The sequence below is a fragment of the Schistocerca nitens genome, chromosome 5 (genome assembly GCF_023898315.1).
Source record: "Schistocerca nitens isolate TAMUIC-IGC-003100 chromosome 5, iqSchNite1.1, whole genome shotgun sequence".
NCBI classification, from domain to species: domain Eukaryota; kingdom Metazoa; phylum Arthropoda; class Insecta; order Orthoptera; family Acrididae; genus Schistocerca; species Schistocerca nitens.
The window spans coordinates 245,816,376-245,837,757 of record NC_064618.1 but is presented as its reverse complement, the minus strand read 5'-3'; the positions used below and the strand labels follow the sequence as shown (position 1 = coordinate 245,837,757).

Here is a 21,382-nt window from a genome sequence, read left to right as displayed (position 1 = left end):
CACTAAAAGTAGTGGACAAGTTGTGTTATTTACGCAGCAAATCAAATGACAATGGCTGTAGAAGAGATGGTATAAAATGCAGACTGTCACGGGCAAAATAAGAATTTCTAAGAAAGATAAATTTGTTAACATCAAATATATTCCAGAATGAATTTTAACTCTTCAGGAGAGTTTGGATTGATTTAGCACTTTCTGGCTAGTTAAAATTGTCTGCCAGACCAGGACTCAAACCTAGGTCGATCTGAGCACTGGTCTGGCACACAATTTTAATCAACCAGGAAGTTTCAAATCAGTGTAGACTCTGCTGCAGAGTGAAAATTCATCTAAGAAAGAATCCCCTAGGCTGTAGCTAAGCCATGTCTCCACAACATCTTTTCTTCCAGCAGTGATAGCCCTGCAAGATATACAGTAAGACTTCAGTGAACTTTGGAAGTTTGAACAGGTACAAGCAGGTCATGAGTCATACTTTGACAGCTCAGTGGGTAGAGCAATATTATGGAAAAGACAAAGGGTTCCAGTCCCAGTCCGTCCAACAGTTTAATCTGGCAGGAAGTCATAAACTTTTCTGAAGATATTTGTCTGGAGTCTAGCCATGTACGGAAGTGAAACATAGATGATAAACAGTTTGCAGAAGAAACAAAATATAAACTTTTGCAATATGCTGCTACAAAAGAATGCTGAATATTAGATACGTAAATCAGATAACTAACAACACAGTAATGAATCAAATTGTAGAGAAAAGAAATTTATGATACAACTTCATTTAAAAAAGGGTACTAGATGATAAGGCACATACTGAAGCATCAGGGAAATGTTGGTTTGGTAGTGGAGGGAACTGTGGGGCGGTCTAGATGATATATTCACTAAAATAATTAAACGCTGATTGCTGTGGGCAGTATAGTCATTAGCTTGTCTGATAAACTTATCTATAGAAAAAGAAATATTTCCATTGTACCTAGAAAGAGTAAAGTAATTCCTGTGTATAAAGGAGGCGGCAAAAAAGATTCAGGCAATTTACATCCCTACTCTCTAAAATAATAGAAACTGTAATAAAAGAATATTAAATTTTATACAAACATGCAACATTCACAACAACGACAAACATGGGTTCAGAATGGGGATATCTACCAAAACAGCAACAGCTGATTTCGTAACTTTTGTAAAACCTTGGTGACAGTTGTGTAAAGGCCCCATCACTACTGCTCTGGAGGCTGAGTTGGCATTGTTGTTATGGTAGGCTGAGTTTCTGAGTTCATGAAATACACTCCTGGAAATTGAAATAAGAACACCGTGAATTCATTGTCCCAGGAAGGGGAAACTTTATTGACACATTCCTGGGGTCAGATACATCACATGATCACACTGACAGAACCACAGGCACATAGACACAGGCAACAGAGCATGCACAATGTCGGCACTAGTACAGTGTATATCCACCTTTCGCAGCAATGCAGGCTGCTATTCTCCCATGGAGACGATCGTAGAGATGCTGGATGTAGTCCTGTGGAACGGCTTGCCATGCCATTTCCACCTGGCGCCTCAGTTGGATCAGCGTTCGTGCTGGACGTGCAGACCGCGTGAGATGACACTTCATCCAGTCCCAAACATGCTCAATGGGGGACAGATCCGGAGATCTTGCTGGCCAGGGTAGTTGACTTACACCTTCTAGAGCACGTTGGGTGGCACGGGATACATGCGGACGTGCATTGTCCTGTTGGAACAGCAAGTTCCCTTGCCGGTCTAGGAATGGTAGAACGATGGGTTCGATGACGGTTTGGATGTACCGTGCACTATTCAGTGTCCCCTCGACGATCACCAGTGGTGTACGGCCAGTGTAGGAGATCGCTCCCCACACCATGATGCCGGGTGTTGGCCCTGTGTGCCTCGGTCGTATGCAGTCCTGATTGTGGCGCTCACCTGCACGGCGCCAAACACGCTTACGACCATCATTGGCACCAAGGCAGAAGCGACTCTCATCGCTGAAGACGACACGTCTCCATTCGTCCCTCCATTCACGCCTGTCGCGACACCACTGGAGGCGGGCTGCACGATGTTGGGGCGTGAGCGGAAGACGGCCTAACGGTGTGCGGGACCATAGCCCAGCTTCATGGAGACGGTTGCGAATGGTCCTCGCCGATACCCCAGGAGCAACAGTGTCCCTAATTTGCTGGGAAGTGGCGGTGCGGTCCCCTACGGCACTGCGTAGGATCCTACGGTCTTGGCGTGCATCCGTGTGTCGCTGCGGTCCGGTCCCAGGTCGACGGGCACGTGCACCTTCCGCCGACCACTGGCGACAACATCGATGTACTGTGGAGACCTCACACCCCACGTGTTGAGCAATTCGGCGGTACGTCCACCCGGCCTCCCGCATGCCCACTATACGCCCTCGCTCAAAGTCCGTCAACTGCACATACGGTTCACATCCACACTGTCGCGGCATGCTACCAGTGTTAAAGACTGCGATGGAGCTCCGTATGCCACGGCAAACTGGCTGACACTGACGGCGGCGGTGCACAAATGCTGCGCAGCTAGTGCCATTCGACGGCCAACACCGCGGTTCCTGGTGTGTCAGCTGTGCCGTGCGTGTGATCATTGCTTGTACAGCCCTCTCGCAGTGTCCGGAGCAAGTATGGTGGGTCTGACACACCGGTGTCAATGTGTTCTTTTTTCCATTTCCAGGAGTGTAGCTTACGGTGCAGTAAACCGCTAAGACAATGTCTCCCTGCCACTATCACACAGCTATGCCTCAGGGTCAGGTAAGAGGGAAGGAGAACAAAGGTTCTAAAACACTTCAACTAATTAGTAACAAAATCATACAAAAGAGGTAAAAGGGTTTATTTATCTTTGTGACTTGTTGAAAAATGAAGTCTGCAACACTGCTTTTAATGTAACAGAAATAAAAGGCTCTCAATGGCGAAATGCAAATAATCACATGAAAACTTCACAGTAAACAGCAAATGCGATTTACAACAACTATCTGTTCATTTCTAAGATTTCACTAAATGATGTTCCCTGTCTGGATCAGCCCTGGACAATTATCTGTAACCAAGTGGAAGATGATCTGTAACCAAGTAGGCAAGAGCTGCTCTTCTGTCTTCTGAGTAGACTTCTGCCCATACGTCAAGTCATTGGCAGAAGGTATGCGGCCAGCAATTGGGCGAGGCAAAGTCGATATCTTCATCCTCAGCACCGCCCATGGTGCTGGTGGAAGCTGTGCAGATTGTGGTTCTCTTTATGGCACTGGCACCAGCTTGCATCTTAGTGCATGGGCTGCTTTTGCCCTGGTGGTGTCTTGTTCGGACAACACAGCAGTAACACTTGTAACTAAAGCACTTGATGAATAAAACAAAGTCTGTGGTATGTTACTTGACCTATCTAATACTTTTGATTGTGTCTGACATGACATCCTATTAGAAAAGTTTCTTTGTTATGGTATGAAGGAGAAACCAGTAGACATCATGAAGTCATTTTTGGAAAATATAAATCAGTGTGTAGAAATAAAGCAAAATGTAAAAAATAATATTACAAGTGCCTTTTCGAATTTTGAATATGTGAAATACAGGGTTCCTCAAGGATCCATCCTTGTTACACTACTTTTCATCCTGTGTGTCAATGATATGACCAAAACAATATCTGACAGTGTAGTCATGTATGCAGATGATACTTAATTTCTTGTTACTAGTTCTACAACACATGACTTGCTAAATATGAAAAGTGGAAACAATAATTTCAGAGAAAACAATCTCTTTGTAAATGGAACCAAAGCAACATATATGCAGATTCATGCAACCAAAAAGCACACTTTGGACAACATTACAGTCAGGCTTGGAGATCTACATTACAGTCAGGCTTGGAGATATAGAACTAAAGGAGAGAGACAGCTATAAATTTGTAGGTGTAACAGTGGATAGGTATATGATATGGGAGAACCACGTAAATAATATTTGTAGCAAAATAGGTTCAAGCATACTTCTGATGAGAAAAATGTCAAAGTCGGTAAGTAGACACACTCTATAAACGATGTACTATGGACTAGTCCCATTTGCATCTCTCATACGGCATCCTAATTTGGTGAGTACTATGGACTAGTCCATTTGCACCACTCATATGGCATCCTGGTTTGGTGAAATGCTGCAAATGTGCCCACACAAAGGGTATTAAGAATACAAAACACAGCTGTATGATGCATCACAAAAGTATCATCTCTTGGATATGATGGAGTGCCTATCAGAATATTAAAGTACTGTGCTGCACATCTTAGCCCTGTACTTAGCCATATTTATAGTTTTTCCTTTAAGAATGGCCAGTTTCCTGAACAATTAAAGTACTTAGTAGTAAATCTGCTTTATAAAAAGGGGGAAGGCATAAAGTAGACAATTTTAAACCTATTTCTATGCCATCAGTGTTTGCTATAGTTTTTGAAAAGGCTGTGTATGTATGGATAATTAATCATTTTATTTCACATAATTTGCTATCAAATGTACAGTTCGGTTTTAGCAGTGGTTTAACAACTGAAAATGCTATATTCTCTTTTCTCTGTGAGGCACTGGATGGATTAAACAAAAGGTTTTGAAAGCTAGGCATCTTTTTAACTAAGGCATTTGATTGTGTTGGTCACAAAATATTGCTCCAGAAGTTGGACCATTATGGAATACAGGGAGTAGCTCACACTTAGTTCACCTCTTACTTTAATGACAGACAGCAAAAGGTCATTATCCACAGTGTTGAGAATGAACGTGATGTGGGGTATGGGTGGGGCACGGTCAGTGGAATCAGTGCTGGGGCCACGCCTGTTCCTTATTTATATAAATGATATGCCCTCTAGTATTACAGGCGATTCTGAAATATTTATATTTGCTAATGACCACTAGCTTGGTAGTAAAAGACGTAAGTTGATGTCCTGTAGAAAATAAACTAATGCTAAATCATAGTATGACTCAGTTTTTACAGTTTCTAGCAAACAACTGAACAAAACACGAGATTTTAATTTCACAGAATGGGCATATGACTAGTGAAACTGAAGAGTTCAAATTTCTTGGTGATTAGATAGATAGTAAACTGTTGTGGAAAGCCCATGTTCAAAATCTTGTTCAAAGACTTAATCCTGCTATTTTTACTACTCGAACGGTTCTGCAGTAAGTGATAGTTTTATATGAAAAGTAGTCCACTTTGTTTATTTTCATATTCTTATGACATATGGTATTATATTTTGGGGTAACTCTTCCCATTCTCAAAGGATATTTTTGGCTCGGACACAGGCAGTTTGGGCAATAAGTTGTGTAAGTTCATGAACCTTTTGATGACCCCTGTTTATTAGTCTGGGTATTCAGACATTGGCCTATCAAACTATGTACATTCTTTACTGTCATTCTTGTTAATAATATCAGCTTAATCACGAGAGTTAGCAGCTTTCACTCAGTTAATACCAGCTGAAATCCAATCTGCATTTGGATCGCACTTCCTTGCCTCTAGTGCAGAAATGTGTGCAGTATACTGCTGCATGAATTTTCAGTAAGCTACTACAAGGATTCAAAGGTCTTAGCAGTAATCCACACTTTCAAACTGAAACTGAATAGTTTCCTCATGGGTCATTCCTTCTATTCTGTCAAGGAGTTCCTTGAAAAATTAAGCTGATTTCTGATTTATATTGTTGATTGTTTTTACATAAACTTATGGCTTGGATTTTTTTTTTGGGTTCATAAACATTTTATTTTATCTTTATTACTTTCATGTTGTAATTAAACATACTGACACATTCCATGACCTTGGAGTTTTGGTCCTACAGAACTAGATGTGTAAAATAAAATAAAAATGGAATCCGGCAGAAATAAATTCAGGGAGCTAAAAATTTTAACAGTAGCATCAGTGTGTGTGTGTGTGTGTGTGTGTGTGTGTGTGTGTGTGTGTGTGTGTGAATACCATGACCATAATACAAGAAGAAAAAATGACTTTCTTATAGGAGCAAGTGTGGTGTCACCACCAGACACCACACTTGATAGGTGGTAGCCTTTAAATCAGGCACGGTCCGTTATTATACGTTGGACCCACGTGTCGCCACTATCAGTGATTGCAGACCGAGCGCCACCACACAGCAGGTCTAGAGAGACTTCCTAGCACTCGCCCCAGTGGTACAACCGACTTTGCTAGCGATGGTTCACTGACAAAATATGCTCTCATTTGCCGAGACGATAGTTTAGCATAGCCTTCAGCTACGTCATTTGCTACGACCTAACAAGGTGCCATTATTAATTACTATTGATATTGATTCATGTACCGTCAAGGCCGACGTTCTTCATTAATGGGTTAAAGTTAATTATTCCACCAGCTACGTCCATTTTTCTAAATTCTAATTTCCTTGTCCTGTTCCAGACCTCACACCAGCCTGCGTGAGCTAAAACTCGTGCCTTTCGGCCTCCTCTAGTAATCCGGTGTTGGCTCTCCGGCCAACCAAAACATTGGCGACGAGGCAAAACCGCGTTCTTATTGATATTGCCCTGATTTACTTGTGTAATGGCTTCGCCACAATCTCCAGATGTACTGTCCGAATTTTATCGCTTACAGAATCAGCAGACGCAGGCCTTACTGGATGCCCTTGGACAGCTCGTCCAGGGTCAATGGGCAATGCCAAACAAAGCGGCAGCCGCCGCTCCACTGCTAACACAGCCACAACATGCTGTTGCACAAACTTTTCGACTTTTGATGCTGCACTGGAAAGTTGGACGGAGTGGTCACGCCAATGTGGATTCCATCTCGCCGCCTACAGAATTCAAGGTAAAGAGCGGCAGCCTTTTTTGTTATCATCAGTCAGTGTCCAAACATACTGTGTGATAGTCAAATTATTTCCCTGATGTGACGTAGCAACTCTGTCCTACGACGAAATTTTTTCTGCATTAGATGCATATTTCAAAGAATCAGTCAATGTAGTTGTGAAAAGGTATACCTTCTTTCGTACAAAAAGTACGGCAGGTCAGTCTAATCTGGAGTGGGTTGCAAACTTGCAAGGCCTTACTAGGGATTGTGCTTTTGAGTGTCAATGTGGACTCCCTTATTCAGATACTATGGTACATGATGCAATTGCACAGAACATTTCTGATGTTCGTATAAGGAAACAGATTTTGAAACTAGTCAATCCCTCCCTTCAACAACTGATAGACATATTGGATCGGCAGGACACACTTGACTTTGCTCAGGAATCATTTGAAACTTCACCAGCCGTGTGTCAGGTTAACCGGCCCGCCGGGCGAGCTGCACAGAGCAGTAAACAGCTCTCGCGCCCGGCCGCGCCGCTGCTGCCAGGCTCTCAGCCAAGTGTGCCGCGCAGGCAAGCAAATGCAGTGCTAAAATCATGCCCGCGGTGTGCTACTAGACATTCACGTGAGAATTGCCCGTCACGCCAGGCTATTTGCTTTTTCTGTAATAAAAAAGGACATGTTCAGAGTGTTTGCCAGAAAAAGCTCAGATCGGAAACTCACAACCATTCCAGGCCCTTTCACGCCGAATTTGAACCAAGGATACTCAGGCCCGTGAAAATTCGCCCATGGAAATTCATGTAGTTCATTCCACTCAGCTCAGTGCCACTCTCTCTAACAGTGACTGTTCGTCCCACAAATAGTGTGCGTCGACATCACCCGAAATCCCGTCAAGTCACAAGTGATTTTGTACCAGTGTCAGTTCACGTTGCACGAGACAGTCGCTCTTGTCGTCAGCAGGACAATAAACTTTTTGTAGACTCGGACATTAACGGCAAAGTGATATCATTCCAGCTCGATACCTGGGCTGCAGTTTCACTGATCAATCAAGACACTTACAAACTGCTGGGCACACCTCCGTTGCGTGTAGCAAATGTTAAGCTAACTAGCTATTCAGGTCAAAAGATCCCTGTGTTAGGACAGTGCAGCCTTCTTGCAACATACAAAGGACAAACAAAACTTGTGTCATTTTACATCCTTCGTTCTTCTTCTGCAGTGAACTTGTTTGGTTTCGATTTATTTCAGTTGTTTAACTTGTCTATAGTAAATCAGGTCCTACAAGTGAACCAGACTGTGCCTTCAGACAGTGTTTCTCGTCTATGTGACGAATTTGCAGACATTTTTTGCACCGGGCCTTGGTTGCGCTAAGAACTATAAAGCACATTTGGAACTGAAAGTAAACGCGTAACCGGAATTTTTCAGAGGCGCGCAATGTTCCCCACGCATTGTGTGATGAGGTCACAAAAACATTACACGATTTGGAATCACAAGGTGTAATTGAACGTGTGCAGGCTTCTCTCTGGGCATCACCCTTAGTAATTTTGCCAAAACCTTCCGGAAAATTGAGACTTTGTGTGGACTTCAAGGCAACAGTGAATCCACAACTAGTGATTGCAACTTTTCCTTTACCCCACCCGGAAGATCTTTTTGACAAACTGTGCCCGGGTAAATATTTTTCGAAGTTGGACCTAGCAGATGCGTACTTGCAAATACCGGTGGACGAAGACTCCCAGCGCATTTTGGTGGTTAACACGCATCTTGGTTTGTATCGATTCAAACGACTGCCATTCGGGTGTGCATCCGCCCCTGTATTGTTTCAGCAATATATACAAACTGTTTGTGCATCGGTCCCTACTGCAGCAAGCTATCTGGACGATATTGTGATCTCCGGAAAGATGGAAGAAGAACATTTAGCCTGCACAAAGATGGATCGCACGATCGCCCTATTGCCTTTGCGCCCAAATTGTTCTCGTCCGTGCAAAGAAATTATTCACAGATCAAGAAAGAAGCATTGGCTCTCGTATTTGGTGTTGCGAAGTTTCATGATTTCTTGTATGGTCGTCACTTTACCATCATCACAGACCACAAACCTTTGACATTGCTTTTTCATCCGAACAAGCCTGTACCTCCACGTACAGCGCAGAAATTCATTCGCTGGTCTATTTTCCTCTTGCAGTACCGCTATGATATCTTGTATCGGTCCACTGCTCAGCATGGAAACACCGACGCGTTGTCCCGTTTGCCTGTTGCTGAGGATAGGGCATTCGATTCCTCCGAACTTGCTTGCATGTTTATTGATGCGGAAACCGATGACGTGGTCGAATAGTTTCCGATTGATTTTCGTCATGTAGCTACAGCCACAGCTGCTGACCCTGTCCTCGCTACCGTTCTGCGTTTTGTTGCTACGCAATGGCCCTTGTCAAAGTCACGGATCGGGGATCCGTTGGTTCGCTGATTTTTTGCACACAAGGAGAGACTTTTTGTTCGACGTTGTGTTTTGCTGTTGTGTTCTGATAATGATCAGTCCAGGGTCATGGTCCCACATTCGTTACAGTCCTCTGTCTTACAGGTTCTCCAGCAAGAACATTTGGGGTATAGTGAGAACGAAACAACTTGCTCGTCAGCACTGTACTTGGTTCGGAATCGATGCCGCGATTATGAATATGTGCTCTTCTTGCATGGTGTGTGCCAAACAACAATCAGCACCACCGCAGAAATTCTTTGCATGGCCAAAAGCCACTTCCCCTTGGCAACGCTTACACATCGATTTTGCTGGTCCATTCTGGAATGCTCGATGATTGGTTGTGGTAGATTCATTCAGTAATTTTCCTTTCGTTGTCCGGATGTCTTCTACGACGTCATCTGCTACCATCCAAGCGTTATCTGCTGTCTTTTGCATTGAAGGTCTTCCACAGACTATTGTTTACGACAATGGCCCACAATTCATGTCCGCAGAATTTCAGTCATTCTGCGAAGCCAATGGTATTCAACATCTGACGTCCGCGCTGTTTTCGCCACAGTCAAACGGTGCCGCTGAACAATTGGTCAGGACTTTCAAGTCACAGATGTTGAAGTAAAAAGAGTCGCATTCTCGGGAGGACGCGTTATTGCTCATTTTGACCTCGTATCGCTCTCAACGCCGAGATGGTCACTCGCCGGCTGAGTTGCTCCACGGTCGTCAGCATCAAACCTTGATGTCTTTGCTACATCCGCTGCATCAGGTTCCTGTGCAGCGGCAACACCTGCTTTTGCTCTGGGCGACGTTGTCTACTATTGTCACTACCGAGGTTCACAGCGTTGGCTCGTGGGGCGCATTCTTCGCTGCCTCGGACCCGCTATGTATCTGGTTTTGGGGGCCTCTGGTGAGGTGCGCCGGCACCTCAATCAGCTGCGCCTCTGTCATCGCATGGGATCTGCCGCTTGCCGTCTGCTTTCAGCGACAGTGCCGTCCGGTCAGTGCCCTGGGGACCCATCTACTGGCTCGCCTCAGCCCCAGGTGTTACCAACGCTGCCTTCCATTTTGCCCCATGGCGAAGCGCTGCTGCCACCGCCGACGTCACCTGTTCTCCCGCCGGCGACGCCCGCAGTGGACGCGTAGCTCAACCGCTGGGCGCCTCCCTGGGTCACGCGCTGCCGATAGCTTCCCGTGACCAGTTGTCCTCCGACATGGAACTCTTGCCCGCTCCGGACCATATGTCGTCTTCGCCCATCAGGTGCCCCGGCCTGACGGAGGTCGACTCTTCGGCCCCTCCTGTCTCTCTGCAGCCACATACACCGCATGTTGGCGTGCACTCTGGAGCAGGTTTTCGGGCGTTTCCTAGCTCCCCACGGTCCGAATGGCAGGGTGAGGGTGGCACAGCCTCGCCTTTTGTTAGGCTCCCCACCTCGTCGCATACGTCAACATGGGGTCCTCCCCAAGGCGGGCGGAAGCCTTATGCCACAACCGTACACCGATTTGCGGGGCAGGAATGTGGTGTCACTGCCAGACACCACACTTCCTAGGTGGTACCTTTAAATCGGCCACGGTCCATTAGTATACGTTGGACCCGCATGTCGCCACTATCAGTGATCGCAGACCGAGCGCCGCCACATGGCAGGTCTAGAGAGCCTTCCTAGCACTCGCCCCAGTGGTACAACCGACTTTGCTAGTGATGGTTCACTGACTAAATATGCTCTCATTTGCCAAGACAATAGTTTAGCATAGCCTTCAGCTATGTCATTTGCTACGACCTAGCAAGGCGCCATTATCAGTTACTATTGATGTTGATTCATGTACCGTCAAGACCGACGTTCTTCATTAATGGATTAACGTTAAGTATTCCACCAGCTACGTCCGTTTTTCTAAATTCTAATTTCCTTGTCCTGTTCCAGACCTCACGCCAGCCTGCGTGAGCTAAAACGCGTGCCTTTCGGCCTCCTCTAGTAACCTGGTGTTTGCTCTCCTACCAACCAAAACAGGAAGTATGCTAAAATTTACAGACAACGAACCTGTAAATGCTGCATGCATACTGTACAACAGTTTGCCGCAATCACAGGCGCCAACTCCATGGGGTCTGAGTCTCCTCAAAAATTTGTTTGGGGGGGTCAGAGGCCCCCAAAAATTTAAGAAAATTATTAATTATATTATGCTTTTTAGAGGCTTGTCTCACTAGGGGTAAGATAGATACTGCCTACAGGAAAATTAAAGAGACCTTCGGAGAGAAGAGAACCACTTGTATGAATATCAAGAGCTCAGATGGAAACCCAGTTCTAAGCAAAGAAGGGAAGGCAGAAAGGTGGAAGGAGTATATAGAGGGTTTATACAAGGGCGATGTACTTGAGGACAATATTATGGAAATGGAAGAGGATGTAGATGAAGATGAAATGGGAGAGCAAAATCTATGAGACAGGCGAAATACCCTCAGACTTCAAGAAGAATATAATAATTCCAATCCCAAAGAAAGCAGGTGTTGACAGATGTGAAAATTACCGAACTATCAGTTTAATAAGTCACAGCTGCAAAATACTAACGCGAATTCTTTACAGACGAATGGAAAAACTGGTAGAAGCGGACCTCGGGGAAGATCAGTTTGGATTCCGTAGAAATGTTGGAACACGTGAGGCAATACTAACCTTACGACTTATCTTAGAAGAAAGATTAAGAAAAGGCAAACCTACGTTTCTAGCATTTGTAGGCTTACAGAAAGCTTTTCACAACGTTAACTGGAATACTCTCTTTCAAATTCTGAAGGTGGCAGGGGTAAAATACAAGGAGCGAAAGTTTATTTACAATTTGTACAGAAACCAGATGGCAGTTATAAGACTGGAGGGGCATGAAAGGGAAGCAGTGGTTGGGAAAGGAGTGAGACAGGGTTGTAGCCTCTCCCCGATGTTATTCAATCTGTATATTGAGCAAGCAGTAAGGGAAACAAAAGAAAAATTCGGAGTAGGTATTAAAATTTATGGAGAAGAAATAAAAACTTTGAGGTTCACCGATGACATTGTAATTCTGTCAGAGACAGCAAAGGACTTGGAAGAGCATTTGCACGGAATGGACAGTGTCTTGAAAGGAGGATATAAGATGAACATCAACAAAAGCAAAATGAGGATAATGGAATGTAGTCAAATTAAATCGGGTGATGCTGAGGGGATTAGATTAGGAAATGAGACACTTAAAGTAGTAAAGGAGTTTTGCTATTTAGGGAGCAAAATAACTGATGATGGTCAAAGTAGAGAGGATATAAAATGTAGACTGGCAATGGCAAGGAAATCATTTCTGAAGAAGAGAAATTTGTTAACATCGAGTATAGATTTAAGTGTCAGGAAGTCATTTCTGGAAGTATTTGTATGGAGTGTAGCCATGTATGGAAGTGAAACATGGACAATAACCAGTTTGGACAAGAAGAGAATAGAAGCTTTTGAAATATGGTGCTACAGAAGAATGGTGAAGATAAGGTGGGTAGATCACGTAACTAATGAGGAGGTATTGAATAGGATTGGGGAGAAGAGAAGTTTGTGGCATAACTTGACTAGAAGAAGGGATCGGTTGGTAGGACGTGTTTTGAGGCATTAAGGGATCACAAATTTCGCATTGGAGGGCAGCGTGGAGGGTAAAAATCGTAGAGGGAGACCAAGAGATCAATACACTAAGCAGATTCAGAAGGATGTAGGTTGCAGTAGGTACTGGGAGATGAAGAAGCTTGCACAGGATAGAGTAGCATGGAGAGCTGCATCAAACCAGTCTCAGGACTGAAGACCACAACAACAACAACAACATGCTTTGTAAAATCACAAAATTATGTTCGAATTTTTTATTTTCCTTGATTGACAATAGTTACCTTTTAAAATACATTCAGTAATGAGTTAAAACAAATAATTATTACAGTAGTTATCAAGTTAACTGAAAACAAGTGGTGCGAATAATGACAGTGCTATGGTGCTGAGGGCACACATAGAATTTGTCTTGGTGCGCAAACCTTTGGATCAAGTGTGGTGCCGGCGGGCCAGCGCTGCGGGTGCAGCAAAATCAAAAGGACTGGAGCAGAAACACCTGGAACCCTCCGCCTTGCATCGCCTTGACACTTCGAGACATTACAATGCCATGGCTATATAAAGGCCACTCTGCTGTCGCAGTCATTCAGTGAGGATAGTTTCATTCAGTGCATGCTGCAGACGTGTGTAGTGTTCTGACTTTAGTGTATAGTGGACTAATTTATATGACTATATTTTAGTGTAAGTTTGCAATTCAACCTCCAACAATTATTGTGTCATCATTTGCTACGCCGTCTTAAGGCGAGAACCGTTCACAGCCAAAACCTGGACAATCCAGTAAGGGGAGATGATTTCAGAAGTCTTGGTTGATCAAATATACATGGCTAGGATATGAAGCTACCAAAAAAGTCTTTTGCTAAACCTGCAAAGAGGCAAATGCTAAAAATCTATTGTAATTTTCTTAAAAAAACAGAAGATGCATTTACTTCCGTAGGGTTCTATAACTGGAAAAAGGATTTGGAAAAATTCTGTCTTCATGAAAATACATTTACACATAAAGAAGGTGTTCTGAAACTAAATTCTATCACTAACCGAAGTGTGGCCTCCCAATTGTATGAACAGTTAGATACTGATATGAAGAAAGGCCGATAAGCTCTGGAGACAATTTTTACTACTGTGCAATTTCTATGCCAACAAGGACTAGTAATTAGAAGGCACAAAGATGTAAACTCAAATTTTTTTCAATTGTTGGAATTCTGAAAGAATGACAAACCTGAGTTTAATGATTGGTTAGGACGTTCGGGGTATAAGTGGATGTCCCACAAAATTCAAAACGAGATAACTGATCTACTAGGAAAGTCTGTGTTGAGAAAGGTATTGGCTTCAATCAAGAAGACTGTACATTTTTCTATTATGGTTGACAAAACAAGTGATCCTTCCATCCAAGAACAAGTGTCATTTTCTATTCGTACTGTCGATGATTCCTTAATCATCAACGAAGACTTTAATGGCTTATATGAGACCTACAACAATGAATCATAAACTCTATTTAGTGTTTTAAAAGATGTCTTTGCTCATATTGATTTATCAATGGATAACTTAAGAGGACAGGGCTATGATGGTGCCTCAAATATGAGAGGTAAGTTCAAAGAACTAAAAAAGTTACTTTTGGATATACAACCAAAAGCATGTTATGTGCACTGCACTGCTCACAGTTAAGACTTGGCAGTTGCAGACAAAACACCGTAAGGCAATCCATTAAAAGGATGGGACTTTTCAGAAGCATACGCTGTGAGAGCGCCAACGACCAAGCTGGTCTACGACCCCTTTGCCCGACTCGATGGACTATGCAGGCTTCTAGTATCTTGATAATATTGAAAAACTTTGAAGAACTTATAGAGTTTTTTGAAACATTTTCTACAGAGGACAAAACAGAGGCAGGTTACAAATGTGCAGGCTATCTTGAGTCAATGTTACAGTTCAAGACTTATTTCTTTTTACATCTTTATTGCCATGCAATGAACCCAGTAGAGGATGTCAATGAAAAACTTCAATGCCCTCATCTAAGTGTTGCTGATCTGGAAAAAATATATGAGGGCTTGATTTGTATATTGAATGAACAGTGTGATAGTTTTGAACACCTTTGGGAATTGTGTTTAAAAGAAAAACCATTACAAGTTGATGCTCCTTCACTTTCTCGGAATCGAAGTATACCAAAGAAGTATGAAAACAATGAAGCCAGCTCACCGCACACTTTCAAAACCATAAAGGAATACTACAAAGCTATTTACATTGAAGTTTGTGAAACGGTGCAATCTTGCATTACTACACACGTCATCACAGTTGAACAAAACAGAGGTGAAACAAATTTGGAACAATCAACTGAGTTTTTCAAACATTACCTAGACATTGAGAGACTGTGCTTACACTTGAATATGTTAGCCGATATCGCTAATAAAAAACAACATACGTGATGTAAGAAAGTACATTACACAAGAGCCTGCAGTTGGAGAAATGTTATGTGAAGTGGTGAAGTGCATTAAGCTTCTCCAAATAGTTCCAATCATGACAGCAAGAGCAGAACAGTCATTTAGCACCGTTAGATGTCTGAAGTCATATCTCCGATCAACAATAGGACAGAAGCAATTCTTCTTGCCCACCGAGATGTTTTGGATGAATTGGATATCCGACCAGTCATCAATGACTTCATATCCAGCAATTCAGTCAGACAGTTGATGTTTGCACCTTTCTAAAGACACTCCAGCCCTAATAATGGCTTTTGGAGCAATATTAAAAATCTTTATAAAATAGAGAGTTAAAAAAATACACAATGATAAATTTTCAGTTTCGAAATATTAGTGCTAGTTTAGTACTGTATTACTATATTACTATAGTACTGTATTAGTTATTTTCAAATACTTAAATACTTTTAGGGTGTAGGACCCAGTTAAAACCCGCTATTTACATAATTTTTGACTGAAAGTATTAGGCATACTGTATTAACTTTATTAACTGTTTTAAAGCATTACTTTTGAGATACTGTTTTTATTTAATGAACCCTGAGCCTTATTCAAAGTAAGCTTAATTCAGCTATTTCACTTATTAAGGCTTATCTCACTAGGAGTAAGATAGATACTGCCTACAGGAAAATTAAAGATACCTTTGAAGAAAAGAGAACCACTTGTATGAATATCAAGAGCTCAGATGGAAACCCAGTTCTATGCAAAGAAGAGAAAGCAGAAAGGTGGAAGGAGTATATGGAGGATCTATACAAGGGCGATATACTTGAGGAAAATATTATGGAAATTGAAGAGGATGTAGATGAAGATGAAATGGGAGATACGATACTGCGTGAAGAGTTTGAGAGAGCAGTGAAAGACCTGAGTTGAAACAAGGCCCCAGGAGTAGACAACATTCCATTAGAACTACTGACAGCCTTAGGAGAGCCAGTCCTGACAAAACTTTACCATCTGGCGAGCAAAATCTATGAGACAGGCGAAATACCCTCAGACTTCAAGAAGAATATAATAACTCCAATCCCAAAGAAAGCAGGTGTTGACAGATGTCAAAATTACCGAACTATCTGTTTAATAAATCACAGCTGCAAAATACTAATGTGAATTCTTTACAGAAGAATGGAAAAACTGGTAGAAGCCGACCTCGGGGAAGATCAGTTTGTATTCCATAGAAATGTTGGAACACGTGAGGCAATGCTGACCTTACAACTTATCTTAGTAGGAAGATAAAGGAAAGGCAAACCTACGTTTCTAGCATTTGTAGACTTAGAGAAAGCTTTTGACAATGTTGACTGGAATACTCCCTTTCAAATTCTAAAGGTGGCAGGGGTAAAATACAGGGAGTGAAAGGCTATTTACAATTTGTACAGAAACCAGATGGCAGTTATAAGAGTCGAGGGACATGAAAGGGAAGCAGTGGTTGGGAAGGGAGTGAGACAGGGTTGTAGCCTCTCCCCAATATTATTCAATACGTATAATGAGCAAGCAGTAAAGGAAACAAAAGAAAAATTCGGAGTAGGTATTAAAATCCATGGAGAAGAAATAAAAACTTTGAGGTTCGCCGATGACATTGTAATTCTGTCAGAGACAGCAAAGGACTTGGAAGAGCAGTTGAACGTAATGGACAGTGTCTTTAAAGGAGGATATAAGATGAACATCAACAAAAGCAAAACGAGGATAATGGAATGTAGTCAAATTAAGTCGGGTGATGTTGAGGGAATTAGATTAGGAAATGAGACACTTAAAGTAGTAAAGGAGTTTTTCTATTTGGGGAGCAAAGTAACTGATGATGGTTGAAGTACAGAGGATATAAAATGTAGACTGGCAATGACAAGGAAAGTGTTTCTGAAGAAGAGACATTTGTTAGTATCGAGTATAGATTTAAGTATCAGGAAATCATTTCTGAAAGTATTTGTAAGGAGTGTAGCCATGTATGGAAGTGAAACATGGACGATTAATAGTTTGGACAAGAAGTGAATAGAATCTTTCGAAATGTGATGATACACAAGAATGCTGAAGATTAGATGGGTAGATCACATAACTAATGAGGAGGTACTGAATAGAATTGGGGAGAAGAGGAGTTTGTGGCACAATTTGACAAGAAGAAGGGACCGGTTGGTAGGACATGTTCTGAGGCATCAAGGTATCACAAATGTATCATTGGAGGGCAGCGTGGAGGGTAAAAATCAGACCAAGAGATGAATACACTAAGCAGATTCAGAAGGATGTAGGTTGCAGTAAGTACTGGGAGATGAAGAAGCTTGCACAGGATAGAGCAGCATGGAGAGCTGCATCAAACCAGTCTCAGGACTGAAGACCTCAACAACAACAACTTATTAATCAAAGTGCTATTACTGTGTGACAGCAATATTTTGTGTTTTATTCTTTTAATGATAGTTTAGGATTTATTTGAATATAATTTCAGTTTTTTCAGAGCTATATATTCACTGGTCTGTAATAGTCTACAAGCATGATTATTACTGTAAATTAAATTAGCTTTTCATGCAAATACCATGCATGTTTATATTTTGTTTCTTTTTTCAAAGCCAAAAAATGTGTCAGGCTTGTCGAGTTATCAGGAGTCAAGTTTTCTGGGTTCTAATATTGAGCATATGACTAAAATGATTAAAAAGCTTTAAAACTTGCTATTTTTCATCTCAAATTTAGAAAATTTCCTGGGGCAAGACTCCTAGTATGGGGCCACCCAATATTTTTTATAAGTTGGCACCCCTGACCACAATGTATAAAGATGATAGAAGGTATGTCTCTTTTTAAAAGAAAATTAAAAAGTCATCTGATCAAAATCTGCCCTTACAGTGTTAAAAAATATCTTGAAGTAAAAAATTAAATAATAAGTCAGTATATATTGCAGAAGGAAACTCTAACAAATTTAAAACTATACAGAGAATCACTTCAGTATGTAAGATGTGTGGAGTAATATTTCATGTCAAAATGCAAATGCTGCTGTCCTCTACTTTCTCACTGTTTTTCTGGCAGTGCTAAGTGAAAACCAAGGAATTACAGAAGAATTAACTATATCATCACTGGCACCTTTTATAACATACTTTTAATGACATTTTTGCGAAAATACCATGCATAGAACACATATAGATTCGACTGTTTGTAAGTAGCAGATATATGTACCAATCAGATTATAAACGCAATATGCATTAATTGGTATGGATCACTGTATTTCTCTATGTATACGTAAATGACATGTCTGATATCTTTGTAAGAAATGATCCAATGATCCACAGATAAATAAATAATAAATGTATTAGAACTTCATGAAGGATGCCATACTTTTTTACGCATTTCACATCTTTTGATTTTGATATAATTTTGTAGGCACATTCAGCAGCATATTTGGATACTGTCTGTGAAACATGTTGCGAACAGAGTTAGCAGCAAAGAAGTAGTAAATTTATATGTCACGCACAATGTGGCAATTTTTCATACATCTCAGTGTTAATGATGTCATATCTCGTGCACTATGTGTGGTATTGTGATATAATTTTATAGGGGCATTTAGTGGCATATGTGGATACTGTTTGCAACATTTATTGCAAATAGAGTTAGCAGCACAGAAGTAACAACTTTAAATGTCACACATTTATGATGTGAGAGTTTTTCATGCATTTAAATGTTTATGACATTATGTCTCCTGAACTATGATAGGTAGGTAGTTCTCACCCACCCAGTGATTGTTGCCTGACACTAAGTGTTCTGTGTACCAAGTTTGATTCAAATCAGTCCAGAAGCTTCCTCTACAAAACTTTTCACCAACTCTCCCTTGATGGGAATCTTCTTTAAGGCTGTTGTCACATCCACTTGGATAACCTCAATGCTATCAAAACAGTGTTCTTTGAGTAGGTTACTGATCTTGAAGAACAAAAAGAAGTCAACTAGAGTGAGGTCAGAACTAATGAGTGGCTGCAGTAGCATTGACATGTAATGCTTCTCCAGGAACTCACAGACACAGGAAGTCATGTGTTTGGCTGCAATGTCATGATGCAGCAGACAGATAGTGGCGATTTCTTTTCCCACAAGTATCGTCCTTTTCCACAATCTTTCCAAATGTTCATGTAGTCAGCAGCATTAGCACTATGTCTTTGATGTACAAACTCTTTGCGAACCATACCCTTGCCATTAAAAAAGACAGTCAGCACTGACTTCAATTTGGATTTACTCACATTGCCTTCTTCGGTTTTAAGGAAGCCAGGGTGTGCCAATTGGCACTCTGGTGAAAGAGCAAACTCCCAGTAGTCTCATTTAAGCAGTTCATGAGTTTCTGCAGCTTTCTTTCACTGAATTTTGTGTAGAAAATGATCACCCAGTGTTGTATCCACCATGATTTGATCTCAAAATAGGGTTGCATTATATCAGCTATCCTGACACTATCAATGCTCACAGCAGAATGATATAGGGTGCACTGCAAAGCTGTGTGTGCAGCCCCCTCCGCTCCCCCAACCCAAATGGCCTGAAAGTACTGAGGCCTGTTAAAAAGCAGGGGAGCTACCGGGATTGGAATGACTCCTTACCCTCTCCCTTAAAACCCACATCCTTTCGTCTTTCCCTCTCCTTTCCTCTTTCCTGATGAAGCAACCTTGGTTTGCGAAAGCTTGAAATTTGTGTGTGTGTTTGTGTGCTTTTTATTATCTCTATCAACATACCAACGCTTTCTCATTTGGTAAGTTACAACAAAGATGCTGTGACTTACCATACGAGAAAGCGCTGGTAGATAGACACAATAAAAAACACACAAACACACACAAATTTCAAGCTTTCACAACCCACGGTTTCTTCATAAGGAAAAAAGGAGAGGGAAAGACGAAATGATGTGGGTTTTAAGGAAATTCTGGAGTTCTTCTTCACTGTGAGTCCAGATCATGAAGATGTCATCAATAAATCTGTACCAAAGTTTGGGTTGGCAGGCCTGGGTAGCCAAGAAGGCTTCCTCTAAGCGACCCATAAATAGTTTGGCATACGAGGGGGCCATCCTGGTACCCATGGCTGTTCCCTTTATTGTTGGTATGTCTGGCCTTCAACAGTGGAGAAGTTGTGAGTTAGGATGAAGCTGGCTAAGGTAATGAGGGAAGAGGTTTTAGGTAGGGTGGCAGATGATCGGCGTGAAAGGAAGTGCTCCATTGCAGCGAGGCCCTGGATGTGTGAGATATTTGTGTATAAGGAAGCCTTCTTGGTTACCCAGGCCTGCCAACCCAAACTTTGGTACAGATTTATTGATGATATCTTCATGATCTGGACTCACAGTGAAGAAGAACTCCAGAATTTCCTCTCCAACCTCAACTCCTTTGGTTCCATCAGATTCACCTGGTCCTACTCCAAATCCCATGCCACTTTCCTTGATGTTGACCTCCATCTGTCCAATGGCCATCTTCACACATCCGTCCACATCAAATCCACCAACAAGCAACAGTACCTCCATTATGACAGCTGCCACCCATTCCGTATCAAACGGTCCCTTCCCTCCAGCTTAGGTCTTTGTGGCAAACGAATCTGCTCCAGTCCGGAATCCCTGAACCATTACACCAATAACCTGAAAACAGATTTCGCATCCCGCAGCTACCCTCCCGATCTGGTACAGAAGCAAATAACCACAGCCACTTCCTCATCCCCTCAAACTCAGAACCTCCCACAGAAGAACCCCAAAAGAGCACCACTTGTGACAGGATACTTTCCGGGACTGGATCAGACTCTGAATGTGGCTCTCCAGCAGGGATATGACTTCCTCAAATCCTGCCCTGAAATGAGATCCATCCTTCATGAAATACTCCCCACTACACCAAGAGTGTCTTTCCACCATCCATCTAACCTTAGTAACCTCTTGGTTCATCCCTATGAAATCCCCAAACCACCTTCCCTACCCTCTGGCTCCTACCCATGTAACCGCACCCGTTGTAAAACCTGTCCCATGCACCCTCACACCACCACCTACTCCAGTTCTGTAACCCGGTAGGTGTACACGATCAAAGGCAGAGCCATGTGTGAAAGCACCCACGAGATTTACCAACTGACCTGCCTACACTGTGAAGCCTTCTATGTGGGAATGACCAGTAACAAACTGTCCATTCGCATGAACAGACACAGGAGACATTGTTTGTTGGTAATGAGGATCACCTTGTGGCT

The 21,382-nt window shown here is 42.2% G+C and overlaps 1 protein-coding gene across 1 annotated transcript in view; it reads right to left on the bottom strand.

The window, feature by feature from the left end:
* LOC126260367 (protein eyes shut-like) overlaps window positions 1-21,382 on the bottom strand; it is a 276,950-nt gene that overhangs the window by 93,660 nt on the left and 161,908 nt on the right. The window lies entirely within an intron of this gene.